Below are 12,747 nucleotides of genomic sequence, written 5' to 3' on the forward strand. Positions count from 1 at the left end.
TGTTTTACAGGCATGGTGATTCATCAATGTATGTGCCATCCCTTGGATGGATGTTAAATTGCTGGTATTAGTTAGTGAACATTAAAGATCCCACAGTGTCCTTTGCAAAGAGTTGGTGAACTATCACCAGCACCATGGACAATTCCAAATTCCTGCCATAACTCTATACACCTAGAAAGGCAAAGGCAACTAACCACCCAGAATAACCCTTGCCAAGAAACTGCTTCGGCAGCACCGATGCTTTGTAACAAACAGAGTAAGGGACACCAGAATCAGAATATATTACTTTCGATTGCCCATACATACACATTTCCTCTGTATCATTTATATTGTTTTCATAATAGCGGAATACCTGTCCATACTGCTGTCTCCCAAGTGATTTTCTTATGTGCATGCCATTCCCGGTGGAGTAGTTAAAGGCTGAATCTTCAGCCATTGCTGTGTCGAATTTAATTACATAGAACGAGATTTCCTTTTGCGTATGCAAATCACAACTGCCCTGAGAGCACAATTGGTGCCAGGGAAGCACTAAAAAGGCAAAGGAATATAATAACTTAACACATGCGTTTTTATTTATTTCTCACACATCATAAAAATATTCATATAGCTATATATATCTATATATATATATATATATATATATATATATATATATATATATATATATATATATATATATATATATATATATATATATATATATAGTGTCCATAAAGTCTTTTACAATTTAAAAAATTTATTACAAGAGCAAATGAATAGATAAACCTGTGGAAATTATTACAAAATGAGGAGTAGATATTGAAGTTTTTTTGCCTCATTTAATACACTTCTATATGGGCACAATTAGTTGCATGAAGCACATCAAGACGGTATAAATTTTAAATTGTAAAGAGACTTTAAGGACATCCTATATATATATATATATATATATATATATATATATATATATATATATATATATATATATATATATATATATATATATATGAAGCCTGATTGCATCACACAGGTGATATCTCTTTCAATATATATGTATACTTACTCCCACAGGGCAGACATTACAGGCTAGCCTGGTTGGTAAGGTGCTTGTCTCAGAAACGTCTGGACATGGGTGGGACTCCGACTGCAATGCCACCATTGCAATGGTCAGCAAAGTGCCTTTACCGTAATTGAAACACACTTGTTCCATCGATGGTGGTCTGAAGCTAGTGTATCTGCTTTCAGGGTGTATTAAGACCACATGAACAATTTGCTTTCCAGGTCATAATCTCAGATTATGTTGGTTGACCAGGTTTACCAATTTTTCTTATTCGGCCCTCCTGGTGTAGCACTGCCTCGGCAGCCCGAAATATAAGATGTAGTTTGTTATTTAATGTAACATTACATTAGAAAACAAATAGACCTTCAACAAGCATGTGGTCATTGAGCAATTAGTGCGTCACCAGAGACAGATTGGTGTGAGCCTGTGAGGATTGTACTTTTAATGCCAGGATACCACAAATGTGGTTGCCGGAATGTAGTTTACAGAGCTTTAAAATGACCTCGATCTTGGCCTCCACCATTGCGGTCATGACTGCGTGGCAAGAGGCAGGTGCGTGAAAGCGGAACGAGGTATTAAAAACAGTGCCTTCTGTTGGACGTCGCTCATGAAAAGAGCAAAGACTCAACCTGCGGCTTCACTCGAGATTTGTTTTTCCCTCAAAACCGCAGATTTTCTCAAAACCGCCCTTTGAGAATTCTCTTTTCGGATGCAGCTGCCATTGTGGCTCGGTCATGGTGGCTTCACATGGAATGAATGTACTCCTCATCTCTTTCTGAACGCTGGACAGCAGAAAATCCTTTGAAACATGAACATATATATATATATATATATATATATATATATATATATATATATATATATAATAGAAAAAATATATATATACATATATATACATATACATATATATATATATATATATATATATATATATATATATATATACATATATATATATATATATAAATATATATATATATATATGTAAATAACTAAAAATAGGCTGCTCAGGAGAAATACAATACGTGGCCAAAAGTATGTGGACACCAGCTCGTCCAACATCTCATTCCAAAATCATGGGTATTAATATTGAGTTGGTCCCCCCTTTGCTGCTATAACAGCCTCCACTCTTCTGGGAAGGCTTTCTACTAGATGTTGGAACATTGCTGTGGGTATTTGCTTCCATTCAGCCACAAGAGCATTTGTGAGGTAGGGCACTGATGTTGGGCAATTAGGTCTGGCTTCCACTCGGCATTCCAATTCGTCCCAAAGGTATTCGATGGGGTTGAGGTCAAGGCTCTGTGCAGGCCAGTCAAGTTCTTCCATACTGATCTCAACAAACCATTTCTGTATGGACCTCGCTTTCTACATGGGGGCATTGTCATGCTGAAACAGGAAAGGGCCTTCCCCAAACTGTTGCCACAAAATTGGAAGCACAGAATAAGCGAGAATGTCATTGTATGCTGTAGCATTAATATTGCCCTTCAATGGAACTAAGGGGCCGAGCCTAAATCATGAAAAACATCCCCAGACCATTATCCCTCCTTTACCAAACTTTACAGTTGGCATGATGTATTCAGACAGGTCATGTTCTCCTGGCATCCGCCAAACCCAGATTCATCCGTCAGACTGCCAGATGGTGAAGCGTGATTCATCACTCCAGAGAACGCATTTCCAGAGTCCAATGGCAGTGAGCTTCACGCCACTCCAGTTGATGCAAGACATTGCGCATGGTGATCTTAGGTTTGTGTGCAGCTGCTCGGCTATGGAAACCCATTACATGAAGCTCTCGACAAACAGTGCTTGTGCTGACGTTTCTTCCAGAGGCAGTTTGGAACTCTGTAGTGAGTGTTGCAACCGGAGGCAGACACTTTTTCTGTGTTACGTGCTTCAGCACTCGGCCATCCCATTCATTGAGCTTGTGTGGCCTACCACTTTACCGCTGAGCTGTTGTTGCTCCTTGATGTTTCCACTTCACAATAACAGCACTTAAAATGACTGGGGCAGCTCAAACAGGGCAGAAATTTGATGAACTGACTTGTTTGAAAGGTGGTATACAATGACGGTCAGGGGTCAGGTATGGGAGCATGTGCTAGAAAAGCGCGTCGCTGCATCCACTTTTCGCCGGTACTCCAGGGGCCTCCGTCTGGCCTTCCCCCAGGCAGATGCCAGGCCCATCCGCATCTCGTTGAGATGCTGGTCAACCTGCTGCAACCACGAGGCACGTCGTCGGTCCATTGGCCTCCACCACTCACGAGACTCCCTCGCTGAGAGAATCTGGTGAGCAGGATCAGCTTCAGGAAAACAAGCCACATGTCCATACAGCCGCAACTGATGCTCACGGACCATGCAGGTAACAAATCTCATCCAAGTCCCTCTCAGCAACCGCTCGTTGGACACAAAATCTGACCAGTGATAGCCAAGGATTCTCTGAGGAGACCTGGTACCAAAGGAATTAAGTCTCCATCTCAGATCCTTGGTCAGACTCCAAGTCTCGCATCCATAGAGCAAGACTGGAAGCACCAAGGACCTGAAGACTCGGACTTTCGTTCTCCCGCACAGGTACCGGCAGCGCCACACCCCATGATCCAGTGAATCTATGACTCCCCAGGCCCAACCCAGACGTCTATTGACCTCTGACTCACAGCCAGCAGAGACATGAATATCACTGCCAAGGTAAGTGAATCTCTCCACGACCTCAACATCCTCACCACAAACAGACACAGACAGGACAGCAACATCCAAGATGTCATTGAAAGCCTCGATCTTAGTTTTGACCCAAGAAACCCGTAAACCCAGGGGGTCCGACTCCTCATTCAGCACCTCGAGGGCCCCCAAAAGGATATCTAAAGTCTCCGCAAAGATGACTGCATCATCTGCGAAATCAAGGTCTGAGATCTTGACATTCCCAAACGATGCACCGCAGCTTGATCTTTCCGACATCCTCCCTAAAATCCAGTCCATACAAGTGCTGAAAAGTGTGGGGGCCAGTACACACGCCTGACGAACTTCAGTAACAACTGGAAATAAGTCAGAGATGGTACCACCACACTTCACACCACTCTCAGTACCAGAGTAGAGTTCAGACATCAGATTGATCAGTTTTGGTGGCACCCCACGAAGACCAAGAATCCTCCAGAGGGAATCCCGATTCACTGAATCAAACGCTTTACAGAGATCAACATAGGCTGGAAGCAGCCCCTACCGAAACTCTCGTCTGCATTCGGTGCGGACACGAAGTGCAAGGATACGGTCAATCGTTGACCTCTTTGGTGTAAAGCCTGACTGCTCTGGATGCTGGTGCTCAAGCAGATGGTGGTGAACCCTATCAAGAACTATCCGAGCAAAGACCTTGCCCGGCACTGAGAGTAGCGTCATTCCTTGGTAGTTGTTGCAGTCTTGGCGATCACCCTTCCCTTTCCAGAGAGGGACAACAAGGCCCCTTTTCCAATCAGTTGGGATGATGCCTGTGTTCCAGGCAGAGCACAAAACTGCATGCAACGACATGAGTGCAGCATTTCCACCAGCCTTGAGAAGTTCAGCATGGATGGCACAGATCCCTGGAGCTTTACCCCGTTTCAACCGGTTCACCGCAGCCCGTGTTTCCACAAGCGAAGGTGGACCACAGTTGATTGGAGGGTCAGCAACACGGATTGTAACACCCTTGACGTCCAACTCGACAGCTGGGGGATCAGCCTGATACAACCGCTCAAAGTAACCGGCCCAGCGGGCCTTCACTTCAGACTCCTCTGTCAAGAGCCTACCACTCTCTGCTCTAACTGCAGTGCTCCGAGGGATGGGCTTGGATGAACGCAATGCGCGAATTCCCCTGTAAGCGGGACGAGAATCACCTGTCCACAGGTGATGCTCTACCCCCTCACAGATTCCTCGCACATAGGCCTCCTTGTCCACCCTTCATGCTCGTACAGTTTTACACCGCAGCTCCCTGAACAGCTCAGCTCTGCCATTCAGCCTGGCCCTGCTACTCTGGTCAATGGTATCCAGTGTCCCTTGAGAGCCAAAATTCTTTTTTGCCCTGCGGTGAGTTCCAAGACATCCACTGGCAACATCAAGGACGGTGGTCTTGAAGGCACTCCACAACTCTTCAGGACCCCCAAAGCACCCAGACCCCCCCAAATCTCCACTTAGCTTGTTTGCAAACTCCTCACCTACCCTCTCATCCTTGAGCTTGCCAACATCCAGCCTAGGCTGGGATGGTAACATTCTCCAGGATTTAAGGTGCAGCTTTAGAGTTGCTACAACAAGCCGGTGGACAGTATTGAGGAACTGAGCACTCCAGTAGACCCTGCAGTTCTGGATCATCCTCCAGCGACTGTCAACTAGGACATGGTCAATCTCCTTTGCCACACCGCCAGCGTTGGAATACCAAGTCCAGCGATGAGCTTGTGGGCGCTGAAACCATGAACCAGCCACCCTAAGTCCATGACTTCTTGCAAAGTCAAGGAACTTAGTGCGATTCTGGTTCATAGTTCCTGGCCCATGGGGACCAACACATGTCTCATAACCATTCCTATCAGTTCCAGTCGATGCATTGAAATCCCCCAAGACTAGAAGTGTATCTCGTCTGGGGCACTGATCAACCACAGACTCGAGCGTGGCGTAGAATGTGTCCTTCACGGTGAGGTCACTCACCTCATTCGGAGCATAAACAGAGACCAGGGAAATGACACCTAAGGAGTGACGAATCCTTAGTCTCACAATACGCTCGTTGACCGGTGTTACCTCAATTATCATTGGGGTCAGCTTATTGGACACAGCTACAGCAACTCCTTGACTATGGTAACCGTCAGAGCGACCAGACCAATAGTAGGTGTAACCACCCACCATTATCTCGCCGCAATCCGGTCTCCGAACCTCAGCGTGCTGCAATACCGATGTCCAAACGCTTGAGCTCAGATGATAACAGAGACAGGTGGTCATCCTCTCTTAAGGATAGGACATTCCAGGCACCCACCCGAAGGGACCGCCTCCGGTTAACCCAAGGAGACCGCCGTCTGGTGGACGACACCTCAGCACCACTCCGACACACTTTCCCGCAATCTGACCCAGGGATGTTACCCCGTGGCTTCCGTCCTATGACGGTGCCATGTTGAAAATCACTGAGGTCTTCAGTACGGCCCATTCTACTGCCATTGTTTGTCTATGGAGGTTGCATGGCTGTGTGCTTGATTTTATACACTTGTCAGGAATGGGTGTGGCTGAAATAGCCGACCGAATCCACTAACTAGAAGGGGTGTCCACATACTTTTCGCCATATCGTGTATTTGTACGGAGAGTAAAAGCACACTGAGCCTAAAATAATAATAAAATTCTCGATTAAAACCCAAACGTTTCAGAAGACCACCATCTTCTGTCCTCAGAGGTCAAAAACATTTTTAGGAGCGTCTCGCGTTGCGAACGCTGCTCAGAGAGAGCAGCTTGAACCCTAACAGCTTGAACTTGTTCTTGTTCTTGTTCTTGTTCTTGTTCTTCTGAAGACAAAACCTTTTATTTATATTAGGACTCAGCTCTTTTATATACAGGATCGGATCTCCTTAAATACTAAGCACTTGTACACATCCTCACATAGACGGTGCCTTTTGAGAGCGTCTATCATGAACTTTTAAATATATTCGGACATTTGTTTTAAAGTTTCGAAAAGTTCACGTTACTATTTAAAGATTATTCCATTTATCGTATTGTAATTTTGTAAATACATTATTTATTTCGTAAATACAATATATATATATATATATATATATATATATATATATATATATATATATATATATATATATATATATATACATATCGTAAATACGTAAATGCATTATGACGGGTCTCGCTATTGGCTTAATCAAGGCACGTGACGAAATATCGGAAGTTGTTGTTTTTTTTTAGCCGACAAAACCTTTAGGACGCTGCTCTTGGACATATTTGTCCTTGTTAAATACCGCACATGCAGAGATGTTAACTGTACTTTTGTCCAACGGGAATGGCTGCGAGGACCAATCAGCATGAGGTTTGGTACGGACTGAACAAAGAGAGTGGGATTGGAGGGTGGATTTGCTTCTGGATCACAGGTTCGGTGTCACGTGCTCCATGTCTGATCCAGTTTGTGTTTTTGGTTTGGGCTTCGCACCCGCAGGTGGGGGCTGTGGGAGATTGCGTAATCCTCAATAGGCAGCATGCAGGTCGACGTGACGGTTAATCGACAGTGTGCCAGGAAGTCATGCTTCGAGAATTTCCCGGCTGGCCCAGCTAGGTGCCGAGGCTTTAACTGCTGTGTTTTCCCACGCGAAGGTGTGATGTACATTGTGACACTGTGCTGCGACCAGCGAAAGCTTGTTGCATTAACATTACATGGATTGCTGGATTGTTACATTACATGGATTGCTGGTGTTACATTAACCGTGTCACGAGTCACTTGGACGTCTGACCCACGTAGTTGGCATCACAGTCTCGACAGGGGATTTCATAGACCACGTTCATGTTGTTGAGTCTATTCACCCTGTCTTTGGGCCTAGACAGCTGTGCACGGAGTGTTGACCAAGGTTTGTGTGCGACCCAGATTCCAAATTGTTGCAGCAAATGATTGGCAATCTTCTAAGTATTGCCGATGTGCTACTGTTTTGACCAGTTCCTCAGGTCGCAAAGTGGGTGCCCTCCTCCGGCGGCAAGACCGAATGAATGCTGCCGGATTGTCAATGTTCTGAAGTGAGTGGGTGACATGTTCAATTTCGGTCCGTCGTGTGTGTTGCTCACTGTAGCGAGATTTGGCCCGGTAAAACAAGGTTCGTGCACAAGACCGTTTGTGCGTAGTCAGGTGACCACTGTTCTAATTGAGCACCTGGTCTCTATGTGTGAGTTTGTGGTACGCCTGGGTGCTCAAACACTGGTCTGTTGCATGTGTGACGCCCACGTCCAGAAAAGCAATGAAGCCGGATTGTTTGAGTTCATGTGTGAACTGCATGGCAGATACGATGCTGTTGATGTGGGTTGGGAACCCGTCAAAGCTGTCTCTTTTGATGATGTTGAACGTGTCATCCACATTGCAGAGCCAAAGTTTGGGTGCGTTCTCATCCTGCAATGTCTGTTGCTTGAAATACTGCATTACTGGCTCTGCAATCAAGCCTGACATGGGAGATACCATGTGTGTGCACCTTGGTGTTGGTGGTAGTTGACCTTCAAAGCAGAAGTACGTGGACGTGAGGCACAAGTCTACCAGTGAAAGCAGCTGTGTTGGACCGAGTTGGCTGTTGTCTGCCAGGTATTGGTTTGCAGTGATGGCGTCCTCTAGGGTTCTCCTTGCTAGGTCAATAGCGATGCAGGTAACTAGGGCTGTGACATCAAAAGACACCATGATCTCGTCATCTTGAATGCGGACATCTTTGATATGCGAGAGGAACTCCTCAGCGTTGCGGACCATGTGAAGTGAATCTGACACCAAATGTTTGAGGCAACGGAAGAGCCCTTTAGCGAGTTTGGAGGTGGGGGCACCTCGAAGGGCTACAATGGGTCAGAGTGGTAAAGGGCTCTTAAGGTCAATGAATTCAAACAGCCAATTATTTTTGAGGTCAACATAGACCAAAAAGTCAACATAGGCCAAAGGTCAATAACTAAGGTGGTATTTCTAAAATCTGCAATTTTCATCCAGTAACTTGAAATTTGAAGAGGATTTCAATATCAAGTCACTGATTTCAACGACCAATTATTTTTCAGGTCAAGATAGGCCAAAGTTCAACATAGGCCAGATTTCTAAAATTGTCAATTTTCATCCGATTAACTTGAAATTTGAAGAATAGTTGCATATTTGGTCATTGAATTAAACCACCTATTGTTGTTAAGGTCAAATTTGTTTTTTGGGGATTTTGCAAGTATCGTGCTGTGCACGTCTTTTTCTTATTTGTTTGTGTACAAAATATCTCAAAACGTTGTGGAAAGATTTGGACAAAATTTTGTGGAGGGCTTGGGTATGTGACAAGGATGAAATGATTAGGTTTTCTTGAATATCCAAATGCTGATCTGGATGTGAGAATTTTTTCAAGTGATTCTTCACCATTAGAAGATAGGGCCAAAAACGACATATCGCAGGATATCTCAAAAAAGTTGTGGACGGATTTGGACAAAACTTGGTGGGCAGGTTGGGTGTGCAACAAGGAAGATTAGTTTCGATTTTGGTGAAGATCTGGATGCGGATGTAATAATTTTTTTTTCAGTGATTCTTCACGATTCAGTGATAGGGTTAAAATGATTTTTGCATGATATTTCAAAAAGTTATGGATGGATTCGGACGTAACTTGGTGGGTGATTTGGTTAGGTGAGAAGAATAAGCCAATTCAATTTCAGTTCAGGTCCGAATCCGGCCTATCAGTGGGATACAAAGCGTAAACGAATCAACCTGGAGGAGGTGTGTGTTCTACTGAGTGCCCTTCTCGTTTATATTTGTTCATACCTCTTTCAACAGCGAGAATTATTCCCACCTTCTGGTGGAATCAGATGGTGAAGTTTTTAGCCTAGGTCTTTCATGAACCATGACAAGGTGGCAGACATTTGTAATTTAGCCAAGGTGCTGGTGATAACCCTCCTTCTCTTCATGAAGAACACTGTGGGATCTTTAACATCTACCAACTAATGTTGCCAGGTGGAATACCCAGTTCAATGGCTATTTAAGTGACAGCTCACATGTTGATGTATTCCCTTGCCAAGAAGACTCCAGGATAAGTTGATAACTGAATCAAAATTCAAATCGAGGATAGACAACTCAAGGACAAGCACCTCTATAACTAAGTTATCTTGTCATTCTATATGTATCCAGATATATTGTTATGCGCAAGACCTGCCCAGCAGTGCACCAGAGGACTGCCTATATAAGGCAGCGATGATGGCGCCATGCTTGACTCAGCATGAACTACCACAGAGCAGATGCTTAGTCATTGTGCTTATAGCCCAGAGTGCCCAGCCATCAGTCACTCACAGTCAGGATCCCCAGAGAGTGAGCCACTCAGCTGGAACCTTCGAGCCACACAGCTGAGACCCCACAGAGAGTGAGCGCACATCCATCAATCAGCATAGCATGGGCAGCGAGCCACACTGTCAGCTGTAGGGATGCACTACCAGAGCTGTACATCAATAGACAGCCAAGGACGAGAATGGACCGGGAGAGGGGTCTGAGGATGTGCCTGTGTCGTGCCTCATGGTGCTCCAGGAAAGACACACAAACACAACACCAATGCACACTGTCAACTCTCCTGTTTGTCTTGTGTTCTGGACAAAGTCTACCCTTTTTAAGTTGGTATTGAGGATAAGCGTGGAAACTGTTACCATCACAGTTAAGCACATCGTTCAGCCATCTCGGTTTCTTTTAATTGCATTTTTGCTTCCCATGTCCTCACATTTATTACCTCCACCACCGAAGATTGATGGAGGTTATGTTTTCACCCCTGTTTGTCTGTCTGTGAGCAGGATATCTGAAAAAGTTATTCACTCATTAGGTGTGTGACAAGGACTAATTGGTTAGATTTTGGTGAGGATCTGGATCTAGAACACTCGAATTTTTTTTCAAGTGATTCTTCGCCAAACGATATAGAAATAGCACGACATCTCAATAAGATATGGACAGATTCAGACGACACTTGCTGGACAGGTTGGGTGTGTGACAAGTACAAATTGAGTAGATTTTGGTGAAGATCCGGATCTGGTACCATGCATGTTATCATGAAAAATTGCATTGTTTATAAGGTAGATAAAAGGTTTAAAGTAAGATAACACGTCCTCACGTTGTGCACCATGTGATGTAAGAGCTGTGCACAAATAATTATCCATTTCACTTCCTCGTAAACGGTGAACAAGCGGGAATCCCAACATTATGCGGCTTCAAGCATTATGAAAGAGGAATGTCTCAATGCTTGCAAAAATAATATCTCGCTTCTCAAAATGACATTTGTGCAACAACCCACTTGTATGTCACCAGCAGATTTGTGGGAAAGTTTTACGTGATTCTTAAATTCCTCTGGCGCCTCCAAACAAACACCCTCCCTGCTGCTGACCCCCTGCTTTGCTTGCACCACCACGACATGAGCTGAGCTTCCCCATCTGACACTCTGCCCATCACATGCTGGGTATGTGGCACGAGCGGTCCCTGCCCGGTGATATCGTTTGTCTTTATTGTGTTTTTCGCAAAATAAAAATAAAAAGAAGACGAAGAAGAATATGTATGACCAAACGTCACAATGAATGCAAAGGCAAGTGAATGACCAAACTGCAAAATATAACAAGAGAAAGAGCAACCAGAGATTGCAGACCCTCACCAGGACTTGTTTTGTGTGGTGTTTGTGTACTGTGTGTTACGTAATTAATGAGACATAACTAGAACTTCCACTTTATAACCACTGGCAGTGATGACCGGGTACCAAGACATCCCACTTTGATGCAACCCCGCCTTGATGGGACACCAGAACCTGACCCATGACATTTATTATTATTCAATTGAATTCAGAATGTGATTGAAATAAATTCAATTCAAATCAAATGGAAGACCAAATAGGTACAGTCTTGCATTGGAGTAATCAGAAGGAACCCGAACAAGCAAAAAGCAAAGATGAAGTCATCAGGAGGAACCTGGATAGGATTCATATTTCAGCTGATATTCCTCTACCGTCAAACCCATCCAGGCGCAGCCAAGTGAGCCGTAATTCCAAAAAACAAAAGTTAGAAAAAACTAAATATGTTGGGCTACATCCAGCGAAATCTACAAAGTGGGGGGGGGGGGAGAATGGGAAATATTGGCGGTGGAGTTGTGTTGTGGTGCGAGGGGACAAACGGCTGCATTTTTGAGGTGTCCAGAGCTGTGCGCAAAGCATGTCAGGCGTCCCAGGTATGCCAACCATCAGCTCCGTTTCCTCCAGAGCAAAGTTCACAGGAAAGACAGCCGCTGTGTCTCTGGAGCATTCAGTCCCCTCAAGCTGCTCAAGCTCCACATCGTACTTCCCATGATGAAGCAAGCCACATTCTGGGATTTTTATACTGCTCATAGGACAAGCTTTGAGGCAACGACCATCAAATCCATACTCTGAGCTCCCAGGACAAGCTTTTTGGTGACTCCAATCTCAGCCGCACTCTGGGCTCACCGGACGTGGCCTTTTTTGCCAGTCTCATGCGAGCCTCTCTCTCATTGGTGAGCATCCGATGGGGGCGGGTCCACGATGCAGCTTGTGGAAAATCCCGCTGTCCCTGAGGAAGCCTTGAACACAGCCCTCACCATCGCCCCTCATGCACAAATGATGCAGAGAGCACCTCCATGTGCATGCAAACGTTGCATTCTGCAGTGAGCACTGTATCATGCATGCGAGATGCATTGCACTTCACTGCGTATGGGAAAAGCATTGTACTTTATTTTCTACTTGAGCAGCATTGTCCCGAATGCCGAATGTGGAAGTGCAGGTAACGAAGAATGGAGGAAGTGCAGGGAAGGAAGAATGTGGGAAAGTAATGCGGTTCTGGTCGGGAGGATTAATTGTTTATGGTGAGTGATGGGTAGTTGGTGGAAAGTAATAAAAGAATGAGTAGATTCGAGTGGAGAGGAAGACAGATACACCAAATCAAATGGAAGACCAAGAAGAAACCCAACGAAGTAAAGAGCAAAGATGGAGTCATCAGGAGGAACCTGGCGAGGATTCGGGTTTCAGCTGCTACTACACAACTCAAAC

The 12,747-nt window shown here is 44.7% G+C and overlaps 1 long non-coding RNA gene across 1 annotated transcript in view; it reads right to left on the reverse strand.

Annotated features, from left to right (window-relative positions):
- LOC147034659 (uncharacterized) overlaps nt 1-12,747 on the reverse strand; it is a 165,261-nt gene that overhangs the window by 1,538 nt on the left and 150,976 nt on the right. The gene's annotated exons all lie outside the window — the stretch shown is intronic.

This window comes from Eptatretus burgeri, chromosome 1, assembly GCF_056783735.1.
Source record: "Eptatretus burgeri isolate ZD-2024b chromosome 1, Ebu_testis_v1, whole genome shotgun sequence".
Classification (NCBI taxonomy): domain Eukaryota; kingdom Metazoa; phylum Chordata; class Myxini; order Myxiniformes; family Myxinidae; genus Eptatretus; species Eptatretus burgeri.